The sequence below is a fragment of the Haliotis cracherodii genome, unplaced genomic scaffold (assembly GCF_022045235.1).
Source record: "Haliotis cracherodii isolate W230 unplaced genomic scaffold, xgHalCrac1.p SCAF_8, whole genome shotgun sequence".
Classification (NCBI taxonomy): domain Eukaryota; kingdom Metazoa; phylum Mollusca; class Gastropoda; order Lepetellida; family Haliotidae; genus Haliotis; species Haliotis cracherodii.
In genome coordinates, this window is record NW_027266341.1 from 28,678,864 (window position 1) to 28,702,262 (window position 23,399).

Below are 23,399 nucleotides of genomic sequence, written 5' to 3' on the forward strand. Positions count from 1 at the left end.
GACGAATGTCTTTCTGTCATTGGTCAATAGTTCTCCATTTGTTACGTTTCAATGAATGTCAATGAGATGTTTTTGATAACGTTGTAGATGTCACCTTGACCTTTGTACGAAGCGGTCTGACCTTTTAATTGCGCAAGAAGACATCCCCGGACTCTAAGTTGCTATAAAACGTCTGATATATATTTCTCCTCAGTTGAGGGATGAGTTAATGGTTGAGTAGCGTAACGAATGGAGAATTAGCTCGTTAGACACACTATTACATACTTAGTGAGATTTCAAGCATCAATGAACATGACAGCGCCTGCATATTTTAAAACCGTACACCACGGGGGCGGGGGACAATGTAACAGAGTACAAATTAATGGACGTTTAGAAGCCGCAGAGAGAGGTAGCTTTCCCGAAGTTTTCTATGCTAGAATTTTTTTTAATAAACTTAAACTTTTCAGAGCCTTACAACTTTTTAAAAATAATATTTCACGTAATACATTGGTTGTCATTAGGTGATTGACGTTTTAAAAGACTAATCTTTGTTTTTCTCCCTCGAGGACTGAACCTTCCTCAAATAATAATTCAAAATCTATGGTTTTATGTTTTTATACAAATAAATTGATAAAGTAACTGTCTTGTTCACGTAATTGGAGGTTGAACGACGGGATCCACATCATTTTCAGGTTGTCTTGTACACAATAATCAGGACGTTTCATGAAATCAAAACGCCATTTTCTAATCGAGCGTTGATATCTAGGATGAGAACAAGCAGATAGCGGAGTTGTATATCCTCAGAGCCAATGTATGCTGATTACAACTGTGCCATTATTGACAGGAACGAATCGGCGTCTTCCAGTAGCCATTATTAATTACCTACAAGTTATGTCAATTTCATGGGGAGCGCGTTGTTGTCACGGTAAAGCGGGGATGGCAGAGGTTGACACGGGGACTGGCGTAGTCGCCGTGCCGACGTCAGCTGCTGTTGACGCTCCATTAATCATCGAACACCCAGTGCTCTGTTCACAGTAGTTGTCTCCCCTGTGTAGACTATACTCATTTGGCTGAGGGCAGTACTTAAGAACTTATCTAGGTTTACTGAATTGTGTATTTTCTCCCTGTTGAAATGTTTCAACAATTCCACCTTGACCCAATTTATGGTAAAAAACATTTTTAGAAAAAAAATTGGAGAAAGGAATATCGAGAGGTCGAGAACTTTCATACACGCTAAACTTTGACATTTACAGATGCGTGGTTAATTTATAACTGTATAAAATATATAAGCCTCCTAAGAACTATTTGAAACTTTAATTTTTATGTTGTCGGAAGACCATGTACAACACTGAATTTTGAATTCAATCTTCAATGCTTCCGACGGGTAAAGCAATGTCAGTGAATTTGTTAAAAATTATTTCAGCTGTCTTTCCAAACACGACTCCCAACGATGGCATCAGAAGAAAGCGCAGCACTTGATTAAGAATCGATTCCATTAGCCATAAACTTTAATCCATTCAGCTGTCCCTGATGCAGAACTCAAGCCGCCCGGGGGCCTCCCTTTGAAAGTAGTCCCTCTTGAAACACTGATCGTGTGATCATCCATGTACATCCGCCTTCCGCCTCAGACGCATGTCGCCATTGGTATCATTCCGCAGCCTGCTAAACAAATAAGAGTCTTAATTCATGGCTTTTAATGTTCTTAGTTATGAAATATTGGACAGAATACCTCCTTAATATCTCTTCTCCGTGTAAACGGAAGCTGTTGTGAGCGCCAGGGTCATGCCCAAGCGGCAGGGGGAGGGGCGGGGGATGGTTGAGGGGTACTAACTTTACATGAGCACTGTTTAATTCTGATTTATCGAACATTATATTCAGCGCATTTTATGTATTAATGATAATGTTGCGATAGTATCAAGTCACAACAAATATTCATGCTGTGATTTATGTGAAATATTTATTGAGCAGTCGCTGTGATATTGTGCCCAGCGAGAAGTCTAACATTGCGTGGCCGGCGTTCATGGTGCAGTGTTTAATAGCAGAATTTGTCATTGGGCGAATTTATATGTAATTAGGTATTCTAAATCATATCTGCAGTGGATCACGTTAATCTACAGCCACCTATATTTTCGTTAAAGGCATTTATTAACCCATCACATATGATGAAGTATATAGTAGTAGCAATAACGATAAGATTTATGCGGAAATAGGTGGTATCATAAGACAATAAACGGGATTTAGGTAAGTTACGACATATTTTCCGATACATCTCTCAGTGTACGTGCTAGTTACTGCATCAACTGCATCCTCGATTACCCAAGGTATCATATCGCCATTATATTATGACTATCCTGGGCCCTTTCGCCACCACAGCTTCGTTCAGGAAGTGATGTCACCCTCTCGTCCCTCGCACAGAACTGTTCTCGCTCGTGGGTGTGATTTGATTGGTCGGCTATTTTCAGCGTCGTCTATTACGAATTGGAAGCTATGGTGGCGAATTGGGCCAGGGTATTCTCCCCGAATATTCGACGAATAATTAGTTGTAGAAGTCTATTTATGATACCCGAATAAAACCGCTGACTACCGCGTTTCCATGGAAACACATAAATGTGGGCTAAAGAGCGTGAGAAACACTGTTTTACGACGCACTCAAATCATCAGACACTGGCGCATATTTTGTGCCGGATTTCCAAGTGGTAATACGGTTTAAGAAATACAAATCTCGAATCAATGAGCGGTTTTAGTAAGTTTGAATCAGTTTTCGAAATAAATACTGATTTACTGACGTTTTCGGATGTAGATCCGTATATCAATGTCAGATTACATCGACAAAGTTTCAGTCTCACACAAGGCGCCCGCACCCCTAGTCTAGTGAAAGAGTAAGTGAGTATTGTTTTACGCCAATTTTCCAATATTTCGGCAATATCACTGCGCCCCACACAAACAGCGGGGTTCACACATAACACCCATAGGCGGAAATGAACAAGGCTTTTCGGGATGATGGACTACTGCTTTAATAATAATATAATAACTAGTATAATAATAAATATAATATAAAATCAAGGCTAACCCGTTGCCCCTGGCCTTTAATGTACACCAGAACATGTAGCCTCGTACCTTTTCAGAGTTAGTGAGCTCACATTTTACCTAATACCTACAATGCTCTAAGTACTCGTTTGAAATCTGAGTTAATTGTTCATCGGCAATATTTTTGTCCTAATACGAATACCATAGCTTCTCAAATCAGCCCTCAGATCCGAACTGGAATCTTCACGGGGATTGTGGACAATAGTACGTTCCACACAAAAGTGATTGCAAACAGGGAAATATTTGTGAGTGAGTGAGTTGGGTTTAGCGCCGCTTTTAACAATATTACAGTTATATCACGGCGTGTCAGCTTAATGTGGGAGGAAAGCCCGAAGTGATGCAGGTCTCAGACGTTTGCCACTTCGGTGAAACCCACGAGCACGGGTATGGTGCTGACAAACCTCGAAACATAATCGGGGCGAACCAGGATTCGAACCCACAATCATAGGTTTCTGGCGTGCCCAAGGGACGCAATTCTGCACAGCGAATCGCGGCGCCTTAGACGACAGGGCCACCCGTGCCCCCGGAAATATTTGTTACAAACGCATATTGGGAGTTACTATTAATACACTACATTTACATATGTCTGAAGAGATCGTGTTCGGATGTCTGGTAAAATATATGTTCTTATTATAATTATTAATATTAATAATTTCGTACCTTCCAAGGCGCGATAATGCTACACAACCACAGCGCACCTGTTGCCATGTTTCAAAAACACGTAAAAGGTCAAGGTCACGTGACAGACGTTGGCGGAACCATCAGTCCCACGTCACATTGACGGCGAGTTTTAATCACTGCTTGAGGCATGATTTATTAGCATCTGGTGATCGGAGTTGCACTGAAGTTCATAGTTGTTGATGCAATCAAACATAGTTATTGCAATTATATTCAGCTGGAAATAATGAAGGCAATGGTAATTCAATAATGTCTGCACAATCAGGACAAATCAAGGAGTCTGGTCTGCGTGTTGTGAAAGGACGTTGCCACACGGGTTTCTATGTACACAGCTGTCATAAATAGGAATAGTTGCCTCGAGTCCCTGAGTTTGGTTTGACGTCGACAATATTACAGTTATATCACAGCATGTCAGCTTGATGCAGGTCTCAGACGTTTACCACTTTGGTGAAACCCGCGAGGACGAGTTGGTGATGATAAACCTAGAAACATATTCAGGGCGAATCTGGGATTCGAACCCACGATCATAGGTTTTTCTTGCTAAGGGATGCAACAGCGAATCTCCGCGCCTTGGGCGACTGGGACACGCGCGACCCCGCTATAATATTATAAGCGTCCACGTGTTTTTTCCACACGCCAGTGGTGATGGTGTTTTGCTTTAACGGAGTTATGTCGATTCCTTGTAAATTTGTAACGACTAGTTCAAACAGTAGTAAGACAACTGAGGGTTAGTAATCAGACAATAATATATATATATATATATATGGACTCTGGACGTCAACTGGGTATAGGCACCTGATTCTGGAGTCTGGACGTCAACTGGGAATAGGCATCTGAGCGTGGAGTCTCGACGTCATCTGGGAACAGGCATCTGAGCGTGGAGTCTGGACGTCAACTGGGAATAGGCACCTGATTCTGGAGTCTGGACGTCAACTGGGAATAGGCATCTGAGCGTGGAGTCTCGACGTCAACTGGGAGCAGACATCTGAGCGTGGAGTCTCGACGTTATCTGGGAATAGGCATCTGAGCGTGGAGTCTAGACGTCAACTTGGAATAGGCATCAGAGCGTGGAGTGTAGAAGTCAACTGGGAATATGCATCTGAGCGTGGAGTGTAGAAGTCAACTGGGAATAGGCATCAGAGCGTGGAGTGTAGAAGTCAACTGGGAATAGGCACCTGATTCTGGAGTCTGGACGTCAACTGGGAATAGGCATCTGAGCGTGGAGTCTGGACGTCATCTGGGAATAGGCATCAGAGCGTGGAGTGTAGAAGTCAACTGGGAATAGGCACCTGAGCGTGGAGTCTGGACGTCATCTGGGAATAGGCATCAGAGCGTGGAGTGTAGAAGTCAACTGGGAATAGGCATCTGAGCGTGGAGTCTCGACGTTATCTGGGAATAGGCACCTGAGCGTGGAGTCTGGACGTCAACTGGGAATAGGCACCTGAGCGTGGAGTCTGGACGTCATCTGGGAATAGGCATCTGAGCCTGGAGTCTGGACGTCATCTGGGAACAGGCATCTGAGCGTGGAGTCTCGACGTCATCTGGGAATAGGCATCTGAGCCTGGAGTCTGGACGTCAACTGGGAACAGGCATCTGAGCCTGGAGTCTGGACGTCAACTGGGAATAGCCATCAGAGCGTGGAGTCTGGACGTCAACTGGGAATAGGCATCAGAGCGTGGAGTCTTGACGTCATCTGGGAATAGGCATCTGAGCGTGGAGTCTCGACGTCAACTGGGAATAGGCATCAGAGCGTGGAGTCTCGACGTCATCTGGGAACAGGCATCTGAGCGTGGAGTCTCGACGTCAACTGGGAAAAGTCATCAGAGCGTGGAGTCTCGACGTCAACTGAGAACATGTACTACAGCGGGATCAGAATGTAGGAGTTGAAATCATCTGAGTTCCAGAGTGTGGAATCTTGAGTGAGGGAAGAAACACGAGCGTGGGGTCTTCGCCACAGCTGAGAATATACCCACGAACGTACCGTTGCGACTTATGTGATATATAGTGAGTGAGTAAGCGAATTAGTATGTTTTTCGCCGCTGATAACAGCATATATGTCTTGAAATCTTATTGTGGGAGAAACGTCAGTAGTCCAAAGCAGGTCATGAACACGTACAGGAATGGTGCTGACAATTCAGGGATCAGAATCAGTGTGAATAGGGATTCGAACCCTCGCTCAGCGGATCCTGGCACAACTGTCAGCAGTTGCAATGTTATTGTCATTATTATAAAAAGTAGTAGTAGTTATTGTGGTAAAAGTAGTAGTAGTAGTAGTAGTAGTAGTAGTAGTTGTTGTTGTACAAGTAGTAGTAGTAGTAGTAGTAGTAGTAGTAGTAGTAGTAGTCCCAATTCCCTCCCACATGGATACGCTCGGGTAGTTACCAGAACAATCTCCAGGTGATCAATCACACCATGTCACTCTCCCCACCGCCTGCACGTATGTTTTCCCGCCAGGAGCATCCCCGAATTATGGGGATTTGGCGTGACTGCCACCATCAGCGATATCCCTCCTCATCTTGCCAAATCACAGAAGGGGAGACGTTCGTCACGGAATTGGGCTTTAATGTTTCTTTAATTACAACTAAACATAGTCTCAATACTACAGGAAGCCACCAAGCTATAAGATGGCAGTTACAGCACGAATCCAGTGCCAAAGAACGGCTTCTTGCAATCGCAATGAGTAGGGATATCTTCACGGCCTGTTAAACGCCATGACACCTAGTGTTCAAGATGGCGCCGAATATTTTAGCTCTAAACCGGCGGTATCATACCACTGTGTCAAACGTGTATCAACAATGCTTGGCATCTAAGCCGGTGACTTTAGTTATTTCTGTGATATATTGTGATCAGATCACATGCCATCTTTGGGCTGATTATTGTCAGTCGGCCATCATAAATGAATGGCAAATTAATCTTAGAATGATTGGATGCCATTCCATAACGCAAGCCACTGTCAATTGCATCATGGGAAATCCGACTGTATAATTCTCTCGGTAATGAGGGGAGGTTAAATCACCAGAAACGGAACGAACGGAAAACAAACCAACTACTGTAAGTGGACGCTTCTTTGAGTGTCCATAAATGACAACAGAAGAATACGCTTAATGTAGATATGATATATTCCGCACAACTAAACACAACTGCCGCCATACGTTCGAACACTAAACGTTTTTGAAACGTTTTGCCTTTGGGATATGATTTCCTATGTTAAGGGATGACAGATGATAGTTTTAGTGTTTTGGCTATGAATTTGACGTACCACGGAGAGTAAAAGATCCATCGAAGCTATTTTATATGAAAAGGAAATTGTTTACAATTTTATTATAAAGAACAAATTCTAATCAGTTTATTTTCAATATCCCTGGTAAAAGAGCCTCTCGACCAATGTTTACAAGATGAAAGAGACTCAACCCGTCTGTTACTCCGGCGAGGGGAATGTTTTGTTTGATCAGAAAATACATTTCATTCGAAATTGTTTAAGGAAATGAAAGTTTATCTCAGCAGATATGGTCAGAATTTAATTTTATAACCAAGATGTATAAGTGCGCCCTGCAGCTCGTCAGTACCTCGGACTACGATAGAATAAGGATACTGCATGATTTCACTGCAAAACGACATATGCCTCCGGGTCAAACCCGGGTCTTCGGCGTGACGAGCAAGCATTTAAACCATTAGGCTACTCAACCGCCCATTATAATTTCATGTCGAGCAACATTTTTATAAGGGCCACGGCGTCCCGCAGACTGTGTTAAAGAAAGTGATGGTCACGTAAACTAGAGAAACTAGAGAATCCAGTTCCAACATGGATTCTTCCCAGTGCTGGTCGACAATATCTGTTGGATCTCGGTGACTTGAACATTTTCAATATACCCCGCCCTGATACGATCACCAATCAGGCTCACAGTGGCAGTTAAGTCAGATATGCAAATTCTGAGCAGAGTTGGGGGCACGGGTGGCCCAATCGTCTAAGGCGCTGCGATTCGCTGTGCAGAGTTGCGTCCCTTGGGCACGCCAGAAACCTATGATTGTGGGTTCGAATCCCGGTTCGCCCCGATTATGTTTCTAGATTTGTCAGCACCATACCCGTGCTCGTGGGTTTCACCGAAGCGGTAAACGTCTGAGACCTGCATCACTTCCGGCTTTTCCCCACTTTAAGCTGACACGCCGCGATATAACTGGAATACTGTTAAAAGCGGCGTTAAACCCAACTCACTCACTCACTCTGAGCAGCGTTGATACAACACGAAGGTGACTATAACCTTATATGTATTGTTTGATCAAAATTGTACACTTTCCGGTCTGTCGTCCAAATCACGTCAGATTTTAAGGACTTGTCGAAGCAGACAGAGAGGTGAGATAGCCTGGTGGTGACAACGTTCGCTCACCACTCTGAAAACCTGGGTTCTATTCTCTACATGTGTAGAATGTCAAACTCGTTCTAGTAGAGCTGTCTCTTTATTTTTTGTGATTCCTTTGACTTCAAGTTTAACACTTTCACTGTAATTCGTGTTATGTATTCTGTTCTCGGGCTCTTTGGGGTAGCCATGTGATGTAAGCGTTCGCTCATCACACCGAAGGACTTGGTTCGATTCCCTGAGTGGGTAGAATGAGTGAAGCCATATCCTGTGTCATCCGCCATGATACATACATTTCTGGTGTATTCTGAAAAGGGCGTAAACCCACAGTCACTTTCTGCTGCACGCACTGATATATGTTTCTCTGTCATGATTAATGCATTTAACTAGTCTAGAATCTTGATATTTTCGCTTGGCAGAAGTTAATGTCAACTGCTCGGGTTTCGATAAGAAGATGCTATTGATCTTGCTTTCATTCTGCTGAGCCTCAGCAAAGAATATATTTGTGGCTTCACGTGTCTTGTAGCTAGCTTGTTACAGTTCCTTAGACAATAACTGCCCAAACATCAATGAGTTGTCGTAGCCCTAAGGACCGCTTCCATGGTCTAGTGGTAGAGCGTCCGCCTGGAGAGCGGAAGGTTCGGGGTTTGATCCCCGGCCGCGCCATACCAAACACGTTAGGAAATGGTACTTGTTGTTACCCTGCCTGGGGCTCAGCATAGAGGGGCTTAAACAAGGACTGGTCGGCTCGGGGTCAGTACATTGTGTCTGAGAAGGGTATTCATGTTAAACTGTGGCATGGTATCTCAGTGGCCTCGTTATATAAGTGTCAAAATCTAGGACTCGACTTTGGCCCCATTTCACCTCACCTCGGAGCCCTACTTTACTACCAGGACTTCCTTCGTTCCCACACAGTATATATTGAGACTAGGCGGCTTGTGGTTCGTGTTGACAGATGTGGTGACGGGTTGCGTATATTTGAATGGTTCTGCGGACCAGTGTGTCATTTAAGGGACAGGTCTTCAACAGAGATAGGTAGCGACGTGACATCGCTCATTCCAAAGCTTATGCCATTTCTCTCCCAGTGGACGCAACGCTCTGCAAGAACAGTCGGCGAGTGCATCCACAAGAAAACATGTCAGAATTGAATGGTCACCTGTCAAGACTGTTGTTCTAACAAACATCTCTGGATCTTTCAAACACGTTTGTTCAATGGGCCAATCCGCCAAATTCAGAGTCTTGTTGATTCATAGGTGAAGAAATATATGTGTGAGAAACATTCCAAGATGGTGTCGAGCTGTTTTTCTGGTCAGTGGAGGTAGCACAAGAAGTTAAACAGCACGCTGGAGGGGTGGGGGTGTGTGGGGGTGTGTGGGGGTGGGGGTGTTGGGGGTGTTGGGGGGTTGTTATACTTCCAATGGAGAATTATGATGCTGATTATACTTGTTATACCGATATACCCAGACTGATTGATAGTTTGTTGTTTAACGCGGCAATCTACCTATATGACGGCGGCCTGTAAATAATCAAATCTGGACCAGACAATCCAGTGATTGATATCATGAGCAACGACTCAATTGTTACCCGAATCTTCACGAGTCTGATAAACATAGAAACATTATCAATCATGTTTATTTCGTAATTCAGGACACATGGCCCATAGTACTGTTGTAAGATAAATAACATTTTAGGTCACATGTCACATCTCTGGCGGTCTCATTTTAAATAATTGACATAAATATAAGCTATCAACGTAGTACATTAATATCACTTGGTTTAAATAAATTTGTAAAGGTAATACTACTTTTATATTTCTGTTATGAGGTAAACAAAAGTATTTATCAAGTGAATATATATCTTACATACATCCTCTACTAAATGAAAGTCACATTCTCCACATATGGATTCTGTATGAGGTATATTTAACAATGACCTTTTACGAATAATGTTGACTCGAAAGTTGTGAAGAGACTTTCTAAATTAACACATTTCTGTAACTAATCGTTTGTTTCTGAGTACTGTTATGTATAATTCGGGTTGCAGAAGAGATTTTATATTAGCATAATGCACTAAAAATGTAGACTACTCTAGACTGTGTTACCATGATTGGAAATATATATCTCTTAAGCGTCTTCTAAATGCAGATAAAACATGTTCTTATCACCAACAAATTGGAATAACCACACATACACAAAACTGCTATTAAATAACATTTGTCTCACATACGATGCCCAACTGACTTTTCCATTCTCATCTAATACTTCAAGCATAACATTACTTTGGAAGGGGTGTCGACTTGCATTAATTCGCAAAAGCTTAACACAGTACTTACCCTTTTTTGCGAATTCATAAACATACGATGACGTCCAGTATCACCCAGATTAGCTTTGTTTGATGCAAATTTACCCACACCAAGAAAACGTTTAAAATAGCATGTTTGTATCTTTTCAATTGTATCATGGTATTTAATACTCCATATTTCCGAACCATGCATCAGTATTGGAGCGATTTTACTGTCAAATATTTTACAAGCAGTCGACAAATCTATAAATCTGTTATTACTAAACAAATGAAAAACTAGCCCTATTGCCTTCCATGCTTGCAAGCCAAGGGTTTCACATGCTTTAGACGATGTTATTCGTGAGAACATTATTCCAAGATAATTGTAGTACGTTACCATCTTTATCTTCACATTATCCAGTGTTATAATATAGGACGTGGGATTAGAACCAGCGACCACAGGTTTAAGGCATGCCTAAGGGACGCAACTATGCACAGCAAAGTGCGGCGCCTCAGACGAGTCCTATTAACCAGTCTGTGCGAAATGTTTTTGTTAGATTTTTAGATTTTTTGTGTTACATTCCAGCTATATGACGGCGGCATGTCAATATGTCTGGGCCAGACGGTCCAGTGATTGATATCATGAGCAACGACTCACATGAAGAAACCAAACTTCGGCGTACTAGAACTATTCGCTTCCCTTTCAGGGACTACCGTATACCTTCTGTTAGACGCCGGGTCTCTAATAGAAGCCGGGTCAATTGCTCAGTGCAAAAAAATAGAAGCCGGGCCTCTAATAGACGCCGGGTCGATCAATTGATACAATTAATGATCCCTTTTTGGGACCTAAATTCGTGGTCATAGTGAAATGGGGGTATTAATAGAAGCCGGGCCTCCAATAGACGCCGGGCCTCATATTGATGCCGGGTCATAGGCTTGTCCGAAATAAATAGAATCCCGGGCGTCTAATAGAGGAAATACGGTATCTTGCTCCTCAAGCCCTACAGTTAAAACCAACGTGCCGGGTGAAGTGTAGCTGCGGTAGCCGTATCTCTGTACTTTTCCCTGTAAACGATTTTAATATTAACTTGTCGCCTCACAGAGCTACAGACTGCACCATAGTGTTTTCCTAATAGATTACCGATTCGACATTCTGCACTAACAACCCAGCCACAATGTACATGAATCGAAACCCAATGAAAACGGCACCATTCGCTTTCTAGTGAGTGAGTGAGTGAGTGAGTGAGTGAGTATGGTTTTACGCCGCTTTTAGCAATATTCCAGCAATATCACGGCGGGGGACACCAGAAATGGGCCTCACACATTGTACCCATGTCGGGAATCGAACTCGGGTCTTCGGCGTGACGAGCGAACGCTTTAACCACTAGGCTACCCGACCGCCCCTATTCGCTTTCTAAAACACTTCATATACGTCTACTTATGTTTTAGATCATGCAACTTACTACGTACTTGTCGAGTCATCGAGATAGTACGGATATATGGCCTAAAAAATGTTTACCGGTCCGATTTCCAAGTGGATAAGTTAATATATTGTTCCACGAATTGTAATGTACGTTTGTTGAGAACACGCTTATTACGAACTGACGGATATACATGTAACGAACTGTTTTTTTGGTCCCGTCCCATTTCTGTATATTTGTTGTATATAGGTTTACAACGCACTACGGGTATAACGAACTAAAATTAGTTGTCCCTTTGAGTTCGTTATAACCGGCAGTTATTGGAAGGCAAGCGTCTTTGAAAGTGAATCATGTCGCAATTGCCGATAGATCAGACGCTTGCACTTTGCTCAATCATATAAAGTGCAATGCATATTTGGATCGGGGATCTATGAGAAAAACATTGTGGGATATTCCGTAGTTCAGTGTGGCGACGATGCAATATCAATATCGGTTATAGGGAACAGCACAGAGATGCGGTTGCCGCTGCTGAGGTGCAGTTAGAATATGGCTGTTTGTGCTGTAGGCGATCATGGTCCCCATATACAAACATTTGGTCAGCAGAAATGCAAAGATACTTTGAAAACAATGGGTTGTTTCCAGCTGTGATCCTCATTAAAGCCAAAATAGTTTGTTTCGTATTCAATTTTTCAAAACCCATATAGACCACCCGGTCCCGTTAGTCGCTTCTTGCGACAAGCATAGCCGTCTCTTGGGTTGCTGAAGATCTATTCTAACGCGGACCTCATGGGGATGTTGAGTTATCGCGTTCAAGGGAGCGAATATCCCACTGCAGTTATATCAGTCGTTAGTACAACGTACAAGAATACAGGAAATGCCTCTGAAACTAACATCAATAAAAATTCGTATGGTTTTGTTTTGCGTATGCATGAGCACTCGTGTTAATGTTAACAGGTAAACGTGATTTATACCCCATGAGAATTATAACCCTTTTAGCGTTTATCAAACCAATATCGTCCTCACAACTCAAGAGCACCAGAGAGCCAATTACCCGGCTTGGTTGACGTAACTTTTCATCATCAGTATAATTGATATGGATTACTAAAATAACACAAACGCATTGCTGTACATCTCATATTGATAAATCCATTGATTCATTTACACGTGTCAGAACTTCCGACGTCCCCTCACCTGGGGATGTGGGGAAAGTTATAAAGTGCTGTCAACCTGATTTTCGGCAACGGGGAATAACAGAGGTACATCGAATTGCGCATATTTGGCCTGGAATAGTGCTGGGTCAACCTGACATGGCGAACAAAGGTTGATGGGTACATATCTTCAGATTTGCATAAAAGTTGTTAGGTTACATATTCAGCTAGATCGATATTTCGGTTGAATTGATTGGCTAAATGACCCATCAATCCGGTTGTCGTGAGCAGAGCGCGAGGGCCCTGCATGACTCTCCTCTCTGCTAAATTGACTGAAGTAAGATGGAAGAATCTTCTTTTTCACTAAGCCTGAAATCTCCAGGGGTAAGACGTTAATTTCGTATTCAAGTCGTTACATTTTTCAAAAATGTAACCGAACAATAGTAATTAATGAGCCGCACGTTACACAAAGCAAGACAGGGAGAATCCAACAGTTCCAGCTTATCAAGAATTCAGATTAACACCAAAAAATTCAAGATCAAATGATTTAACCAATGAAATGACATTTGTTATTTTAAAGGGATGTACGGCGGCTAGCAGCTGTGGCTCGTGGGAGGGGACGAGCGGTACGTGCGTGAACGCCCGTGGGGGTCAGACAGTCCGACTTCGATCAGGTCGGTTGTGGTATTCTCCGACTCAGCTGTCCTCGTGTTGTAATTAGCGGTCCTGGCTTTATAGATGAAAGAAAGACGCGATCAGCACAAGCAACGCTCTTCCCGGCTACTCTGTTTCAGTTTCTGTGCGCGGTCCGAGGATTTGACTTCTTTAATTATTAGGATGATATATTGGCCGTGTGACTCACAAGATCGAGGAAGGGAGCGCCTTGAAATTCAATCCGGGTCCTTCGCGAGGTGCAGTATGGGAGACAATCAGACGTTATTCCCTGGCGATGCCTCCGTATCGATTGAGCCGAGGAAATTAACGCTATCTGCTTCCCTCCTCTCTCGGAATTACCCCTACCAGAAGCGCCAAGCTCCAAACACTGTGTTTCTAATCTGTCCATACTATCGGTAGTCAGTGGAGCATTTTTCATTTATTCAGCATATTTCCTGCTGTCGATCCTCACTCAATCATATCTCCCGCGCTGCAGGGAGCCGTTGGTCTCTTTGTTCTAAAGCTTTCGAAGATTTCTGTATCCCGTCAAAGTGCAGACGTCCGTGTTCTTCGCAATTGACATTGGTCTGCTAATGTCCTGCTATCTTATAGCTACCGTTCTGGTCCAACTCACTTCGTAAATATACCGCATCGGATCACGCGCGTCGGTCATATGGACATGACGTTACGTCGGACTCTCTGTTCGACTGAGCTGTCTTCAACAGTGGCGTTATAAATGTCCCAATGAAAACCGAACCAGTGTTAACGTGAAGTGAAGAAGTAGATGTTAGGCTTTATTGGTGTGCTGTCGGTGTGTTTTGAGTGTAAAGACCCGTCAGTCTCTCCATCGTCCTCGCGTCTGGACATGCAAGACCGAAGCTTAAAAACACCTTCAAACGGACACGCCAAGACACCAAAATCATGCACGCATACATGGTTTACACAGGGAATTATGTTACGTGATTTTCTTATCCTTTCTAACTTATATTGATGAAGCTTTTTCTCTTCATCGTAAACCGTGAAGATCCGGTTTAGAATACGTCTTCAGCAACCCATGCTTGCCGTAAGATGTGACTATGCTTGTCGTAAGATGTGACTATGCTTGCCGTAAGATGTGACTATGCTTGCCGTAAGATGTGACTATGCTTGCCGTAAGATGTGACTATGCTTGCCGTAAGATGTGACTTTGCTTGTCGTAAGATGTGACTATGCTTGTCGTAAGATGTGACTATGCTTGCCGTAAGATGTGACTATGCTTGTCGTAAGATGTGACTATGCTTGTCGTAAGGGGCGACTAATGGGATCGGGTGGTCAGGCTCGCTTACTAGGTTGATGCATGTGATCATTCCAATTGCGTGGATCGATGCTCATGATGTCAATCACTGGATTGTCTGGTCTGGAGTAAACTGTATCAATCACTACTTTATTGTGTCCACCCCGTGGACATTGTACTTATATAACATTTATGACAGGTGAGGTGAGGTGAAATTGGGTTTGACGTCGCGTCCAAGATTGTTGCACTTATATAGCGACGTGCTTGCGCGTGTGTGTATGAGTGTGTGTGTCTGCTTGTACTAGTCCGGACTGATGCCGATTTATAGTGCCAGCACACTGAGATATCATGCCGCAGTTTAACATGAATACCCCACTCAGACACAGTATACTGACTTCGAGCCGACCAGTCCTTCTTTAAGCCCCTTAATGCCGAGGGCCACAAAGTACCATCTTTTAACGTCTTTTGGTATGATGCGTCCGGGTATCGAATCCCGGACTTTCCGCTCTCCGGGCGGACGCTCTACCACTAGACCACGTAGGCGGTCACATTTATAACAGATTGCATGAGACAATATGTATAACGGATCAAATAAGACCATATATAAAACGGCGGGCAAAAGAAAGTATGCACCCATGTCTGATGGTGTTTTAAGCAGAGTAACGTTTGAATAACGTTTTAACATTTGTTTGGTCAAATCCAATTTTTAAGTGCCCGTCGGTTTATATAACCCTATAAGACAATGTCTATAACGGACCTTAAAAGATCACATACCTTAAGGACCCCATAAGACCACATACATAACCTTAAATTACCACATTTATAATGCACCACGTAGAACCATATATATAACGGAAGATCACAGAAGCACCGCGTCTTGAATGGGTCGCTGGAATGTATATATCCTCGACCCTCGTCGTTGGAGCAGATTTCTGAAGGGAGATTTATTTCCAGTAAACATTACTGACAGCCGAGCGTGTGACGGCAGCTCGCAGTGTGAGAAGGAACTTCAGTACTTTCTTGAATGCCAGTAATATGACCAATATCGACTGCAACTATTTCAAGACAGTCTTGAGCAGGAGGTAACCCGGAACTCGCAGTATCATTATAGACATAAAATAATTCTTTAAATACTCCCTATAAACATATACATGGACCAGATTTAGAGTTAGCAGCTGCCAATATACGTGTAGCACTGGTGACATTTTTATACGGCAGTGTATTTTATTGTTGAACAATGGTAGTGGATGTATTACATTGTTTCTGTTTTGTATTTGGACAGTGATTAGTTGTCAGGAATGTGGTACTATTTAATGTAAGGAGTTGTGAGGAAGTTACTATGTTCAGATGCCAGTGTGATGTGTAAACGTTATAGAAACGTGGAATATTCTGTGATGTGATGGAACTGTGTGGAAATTTCCTGAAGCTAGTTGAACTGTATATAAAGGGACAAGAGCATGCCCCTTGTATCTCTCCTACATTATCTTACACCTTTCGCCAAGACCAGCTTTCGTGTGAAGACCACTTATCACCCCGTATTCCCTGCCTAGGCCATCTCGGAAGCTTGACCACTGAAGCTGCTGGGTTAACATATTATTTCTATTTGGAAGAACTATCTTGCCCAGTGCTACAGCTTTGGTCTAGAGGAATGCTGGGGTAGCTAAGGGGTTGCAGCGTCCGCGCGTGATGCTGTAGATCCGGGTTCCACACGTGTGAAGCCTATTGCGGATGTCCAAGGCCGTGATACTTCTGGAATAGTGCTAAAAGCGGCGTAAACCCAACACACTCACTCACTCTAGGCCTGGACGTCGTTGTATCGTTGTTGTAGTTGTTATTGTCTCTGTAAGTAGTCTCTGTATTTAGATATAGATATACAAAATACAGTTAGAATTTGCAATCAACTATTTGAATCAAACTTACCCTACAATAATGCGCCTAAATTTAGTCCTTCATTAATAGATATTATTTCCCGTCTCGAATACTATTTTATCACCGTGTATATATATAAATACTTACAAGTCATTTTTTCTAAATGACATTTGGCCATATAGACCATATAAGTTCCAGGATCTTTTGTGTAATCCTCTTGACATGTTGTCGATCAATATGTTTCCATGGTTGTCCAAAGGACATTGAAATCAGGGCGGACAACGTGGACGTGGATGGCGTTACTCCCATTTTCGATCCGTACAAAACTGAAGAGTTGTAACCACGTTTATTTTTTGTGAATAAATGAATATTTATTATAGTATCACTTTAAAAGGGCGTGCTGTTATTATTCATGACCAGTAAAAATCGTGTCAAGTTTCATCTCTAGCAGAAGCGAACGTATCCCCAACTTCGTTCCAGGGGTAAACCCGGCGCATGGTGTTGATGATTGCTTTGTTGGTTTGTCACACTCAGCATTATTCCAGCTATATGACGTAGGTCTGTGAATAATCAATTCTGGACCAGACAATCCAGTCATTGACATCATAAGCAACGATCTGCGCAATTGGGATGCGACGACATGCATCAAACCAAGTCAGCGAGTCTGACCACTCGTCCCGTTACTCGCCTCTGAGGACAAACATGGGTTGCTGAAGACCAATTGTAACCCGGATGTTCACGTGTCTGATGACTTGTACATGCATATGGTGTATAACTCTCATAGTGTCAGTCAAATATTTGGTCGGGGACATCGAGTATGTGGTATTGGTGTGCCAGTGCTTGGTTTAGGTATTAAACACATGCTCGACACATTATACTCTAAACCTGTTTAGGATTTTCTTAAAGGAACACATGTTTTGCATGTCTTATGGGTAGCGCAGTTGGCCCTGCACAGAGTTGTTTCCCTTGGGCCTGCAAGAAACAAGATTGTGCTTTCGAATCCCGTCATGATTTTGATTCTTTGTTTGTTGTGGTTACGAAAGTCTAAGACCGTGATCATCAGGCGTTCCTCCTACAATAAGCTGACACGCCTTGAAATACCCGAAATACTGTTAAATGCGGCGCAAAACACAACTCACTCGTATACTTAGTGACAGCATGGTTACTTCCTTTTCGATATCAACAGGAATTGTGTAACCATATTTGTGCTGTGTTATTCCGTATATCAAAATCACGAAGAGTCTATGGTAGGTGAGTGAGTGTGTTGATTGTAGGTAGGTGAGTGAGTGTGTGGGTTTGTGAGTGAGTGTGTAAGTTTGTAAGTGAGTGAGTGTGTGGATGTGTAAGTGAGTGAGTGTGTGGATTGTAGGTAGGCGAGTGAGTGTGTGGGTTTGTGAGTGAGTGTGTAAGTTTGTAAGTAAGTGAGCGTGGATGTGTAGGTGAGTGAGTGTGTAAGTTTGTAAGTGAGTGAGTGTGTGGATTGTACGTAGGCGAGTGAGTGTGTAAGTTTGTAAGTGAGTGAGTGTGGATGTGTAGGTGAGTGAGTGTGTAAGTTTGTAAGTGAGTGAGTGTGTAAGTTTGTGAGTGAGTGTGTAAGTTTGTAAGTGAGTGAGTGTGGATGTGTAGGTGAGTGGGTGTGCGGGTGAGTGAATGATTTAGTTCGGTTAACGCCGCCTCAGACAGTTCATCACTGGAAAGAAAGGCTGATATAACATTTTCAAATCTGAAGCTAATATGAATAATGTTAAGCTGTATATTTAAAATTGAAATATCCCCATTCATAATAAATCACACCACATAGTGACCATAAATAAACATTGCAGTTACTAATCGAACTTTTAAAAAATTTAATTCACTGTTCAATGGTATTGACGGGGTCGCATAACTATGAAATGATAAACGAAGAAGGAGACGATGCTCAGTTAGACGAAAGGCTAAAGGTAACATTAATTCAAATGACAATGTAAAATAAATATCATGTCCCCACAAGGAATAATTGAAAAAAAATGTGTAAATGTCACGGTGCGGCAATACGATAAAAACGCCTGAAGACATATCATATTCACCTTTTTCAATCCTGTTTCAATCATGGAAATATCACTGGTTAAACCACAGGTCTCTTGATCGATGACTTACATTAGTCTACCGGTTGTAGTTGCAAATGGCGCGCATGTAGAGATCCCTTCCGTTTCAAAACTCCGTTCACATAATAAAACTTGTTAGTTTAAAAATTTAACAGTAAGAATCAAAGTTTAAACAAGATTGCTACTAAGAGTTTCCTAGGTTTCGTGTGTGTACTGGCGCCACCTGGCGACAACTTGCTTCATTTCTTCCGTAGATTCAATTATCTAACTTTTTCTACATCGAATCCCTATCTGTTGAAAATTAGATGTGAAGATTAAAAGAAGTGTCACATATCATCTAGTGTTCGACTCACGTCGTCTCAACGGCAATTTCTACACATCTGACGACGAATACTACCGTATACAGCATTGCGGGTAATTAGAAAAGAGAAACCCTGGAGCACAAAAGATACGGAAACGGAGTTTCACAAGGTGGGAAGATCTGATAGGCCAATTTGCAAATGTCGCCTTAAAGTCTCTTCATCCAGTCATCTGATAAATCGAGCAGGACAGACCAGAAGCCTTCTTGAGTGGAAATACATAGGCACAGGTGGGTTTTGTCGTTTCCAATATCCGAAAGCCAGAAAACAGGTGTCAGCCGCCGTGAGGAGCGTTGCTACATTATGTCAGATTCCTAGCATCTAATTTGAAAATATCCTGTTTGCCCTCCAGCAAATGTTGGTTTCGAACTTTATACGCTATAATAAAATTAATATGTCCACTGCTCCTTGAGATCATAGCGTTGACTAGCGTTACGAACATAGTTTTCCGATAAAAACGTTAAAGATTCAAATTCGATTAGCTGAACGTGGTTATATTAAAATGCCGTTGAATGTTGTCTTGGATGTTTGGCTCCTGGTAAGGCCTGTGCTCTGTTCGGGTCTCGGGCTTGCATACCTCACAACTCTAGCGCTACGGCTGTCGTAAGTCAAGGTTTAAGCTCGGGTGTTATAGGATAGGATACTGACTACGACGACTTTGTGTAAGGTACCTTGTGCCAAGGGAACGTCGTGTGGAGTGGCTGGGTCTCTTGGTCGAGAAATCGCGAATGGGTCCTTTTTGTCCAAGGATCGTGGTCAGACGGGTCTCTTGGACCAGGGAACGCCGTATGTCATGGAAGAGGACCTTTTGTTTCAAGGATCGTGGTCTCGAATGAAACCTTTTGTTCAAGGACGGTGGTGTCGAATGGATCATTTTGTTCAAGGATCGTGGTCTCGAATGGGACCTTTTGTTCAAGGATCGTGGTGTCGAACAGGTCAATATGTCCAAGTATAGTGGGGACGAACGGGTAATTTCGTTCAAGGATCGTTGTGTTGAACGGTCATTTTGTCCAAGGATCGTGGTGTCGCACGCGGCATTTTGTTCAAGGATCGTGGTCTCGAATGGGACCTTTTGTCCAAGGATCGTGGGGTTGAACGTGTCATTTTGTTCAAGGATTGTGGTGTCGAACGGGTTCCTTTGTCCATGGATCGTGGTCTGGAATGGGAACTTTTGTTCAAGGAAAATGGTGTTGAATGGTCATTTTGTCCAAGGATTGTGGTGTTGAACGATCATTTTGTCCAAGGATCGTGGTGTTGAACAGGTTCTTTTGTCCAAGGATCGTGGTCTCAAATGGGACCTTTTGTCCAAGGATCGTGGGGTTGAACGTGCCATTTTGTTCAAGGATTGTGGTGTCGAACGGGTTCTTTTGTCTAAGGATCGTAGTCTCGAATGGGACCTTTTGTTCAAGGATCATGACTCGAATGGACCATTTGTTCAAGGATCTTGGGGTTTAACGGGTCATTTTGTCCAAGGATCGTGGTGTTGAACGGGCATTTTGTCAAGGGATCGTGGTGTTGAACGGGCATTTTGTCAAGGGATCGTGGTGTTGAACGGGCATTTTGTACAAGGATCGTGGTGTTGAACGGGCTTTTTGTCCAAGGATCGTGGTGTCGAACGGGCATTTTGTCAAGGGATCGTGGTTTTGAACGGGCATTTTGTCCAAGGATCATGGCGTTGAACGGGCGGGTCCTTTAAGTCCAGAAATAGTGATATGGAATGAGTGTCTTTTGTCCAGGAATAGCAGTGATCATTAAGTAGATGTTTGGTGTATTACGACGTAATCCCAATTACTTGTCAACACCGCCTGATATTACTGGAATACTGCTAAAGGCGGTTCTAAACCATACTCAGTCACACACTTGTCAACAATCAAACATTATGGGATCTTCCGAAAAATGTCTGTAATCATAATTCCCTATTTACATAAACAGCACTATCAAGTAAATAGTACCGCCTCCGTGTTCTAGTTGTACGATTGCCGGGCGCGTTATCCCAAGAGACGTTAAATGAAGGTACTTGTTGTTTCCTGCCTCGTGCTCGGCATATCAGTGTTAAACTGCGGCATGGTATCTCAGTGGGCTGGCACTAGCTTTAAAGCTGGCATTAATACGGTCATGAGGTGATAACTAAACGTCTCTCGTACACCATGGAAGTTTGTTGTCGTTTTGTGTTTTGATTTTATTTCTTTTTTGTTTTGTTTCGTTTTTTGGGTTTGTTTGTTTGTTTTTTTGGTGGGGGTGTGGGGTGTGGGGTGTGTTGGTGGTGGTAACGCCGCACTCAGCTATGTTCCAGCTATATGACGGTGGTCTGTTAATAATTGAAACTGGACCAGATAACCCAGTCATTGCCACCATGACCGTATATCTACACACTTGGGATTCCATGTCATGCATCAACCAGGGCCGAAACTACAATTGTAGCAGAAAAGCATTTGCTTAACACCTAAGAAAAAAAACACAATTTGTTTTTACACCTGAAAAGCACATTTTTATTAATAAAAGATAGCTAAACCCTGGTCACAATGCCAGTGAGTTCTGCCACTGCAGAAGGTTCGTTCAGCGCAATGACTTGTTTGTTTGTTGTTTAACGCCGTACTCAGCAATATTCCAGCTATATGAAGGCGATCTGTAAATAATCGTATCTGGACCATACAATCCAGTGATTGACATCATGAGCATCGATACACGCAATTGGGATACGATGACAAGCATCAACCAAGTTAGCGAGCCCGACCACCCGATCCCGTTTGTCGCCTCTTACATCCAGCATGTGTTGTTGAAGACCAAGTGAAAGCCGGATCTTCTTGGGGGTTGTACACCATGAGGCCGAAATGTGGGGTATACAAACATTCAGCTTGTAAAATCCCTTTGACGTTGCTCTTGACGAATTTGTTCATAAGTTACGAAGCTCGTTTCGGTGAGAGGTTTGTGTTTCATCTGCCGTGATATAACTGAAATAATGGTAAAAGCGGCCTTAAACCCAACTCACTCACTCACTCGTGTTTCATCTGGATCTGGTACTGACTACAACCGGACCCGGTGAAGTGCGAAAATGTCAGATGTGACGTCACATCGAACTTGATGACATCATGATCCGCGTATAGTCCTGCCAGCCAACGTTGTATGTGTTTGTACTGGACAGCGACAGACCAAACAGATCGCTAGATGCTTTATCGAGTAACGATAACATTTCCAACGTTCATCCCATCTTTTTAACGCGGCGTTGAACAATATGCACTCACTCTTCATCCAGCTCAGTGCCAGAAGGTCATGTACTCGCTCTTGAAGCATCAATCAGACTTGGGTTTAATTGTTTCAATGGCCAGTTCTTGATTGATTTGACTGTTGCTACACCGTCTCTGTGAGGCGCGTTATTTCCTAATCACCCTCATCTGCCCCGAGGATAAGGCAACACCAGGTGTTCTCTGAAGTCGATATTGCTAACATCTCGAAATCTAAACATTCAGTGAGTGAGTGAGTGTGTTTGAACGCCGCTTTGAACAGTCTTCCAGTTATATCGCGGCGTCACAGCTTACTGTCGGAGGAAAGCCCGAAGTGATACAGGTCTCAGACCTTTACCGCTTTATTGAAACCCACGACCACGGGTATGGTGCTGATAGCATTTGGGCGAACTGGGACTCCAACTCACAATCATAGGTTGATGGCGTGTCCAAGGGACGCAACTCTGCACAGCGAATTGCGTACCTCTAGACACCACACGAAGATCAAGCAATATGTTGTCCCTGCCCAAACCAACAGGGTTACAGAGAATAGCTCATAAAATCCGATAACGAGAAAGCTGTGTTTATAACAACACTAACGAACGATATCAAGAGCGTGACCACGGCATGGTACCATACAAGAATAATACGAATTAACTTGACATGTGCGAAGGTGATGGGCTAGACTTCCCATCTCGTAACGTGCCGTATGGACCAATCTCCACCGATCAGGCTCGCACCGTCTGGTCGACTTTTCTGTAGACACGGTTTATTGCATGTAATTCAAGTTGGACAATCTATTTTAATCTAGCAATAACTGGTTACCGCCATCAATGGTTCCAAACCTCATACAGATCTCTAATCAGACAGTCTGGATCTAGATCTGTCCGAGCATATTGTGTGTACTGTGAAACTCCCGTCCCCCTTAGTCGCCATTGCTCCCATAAGGGCTTGCTGTCTCGCAACTCCAACATGCCACCTTATTACAGCT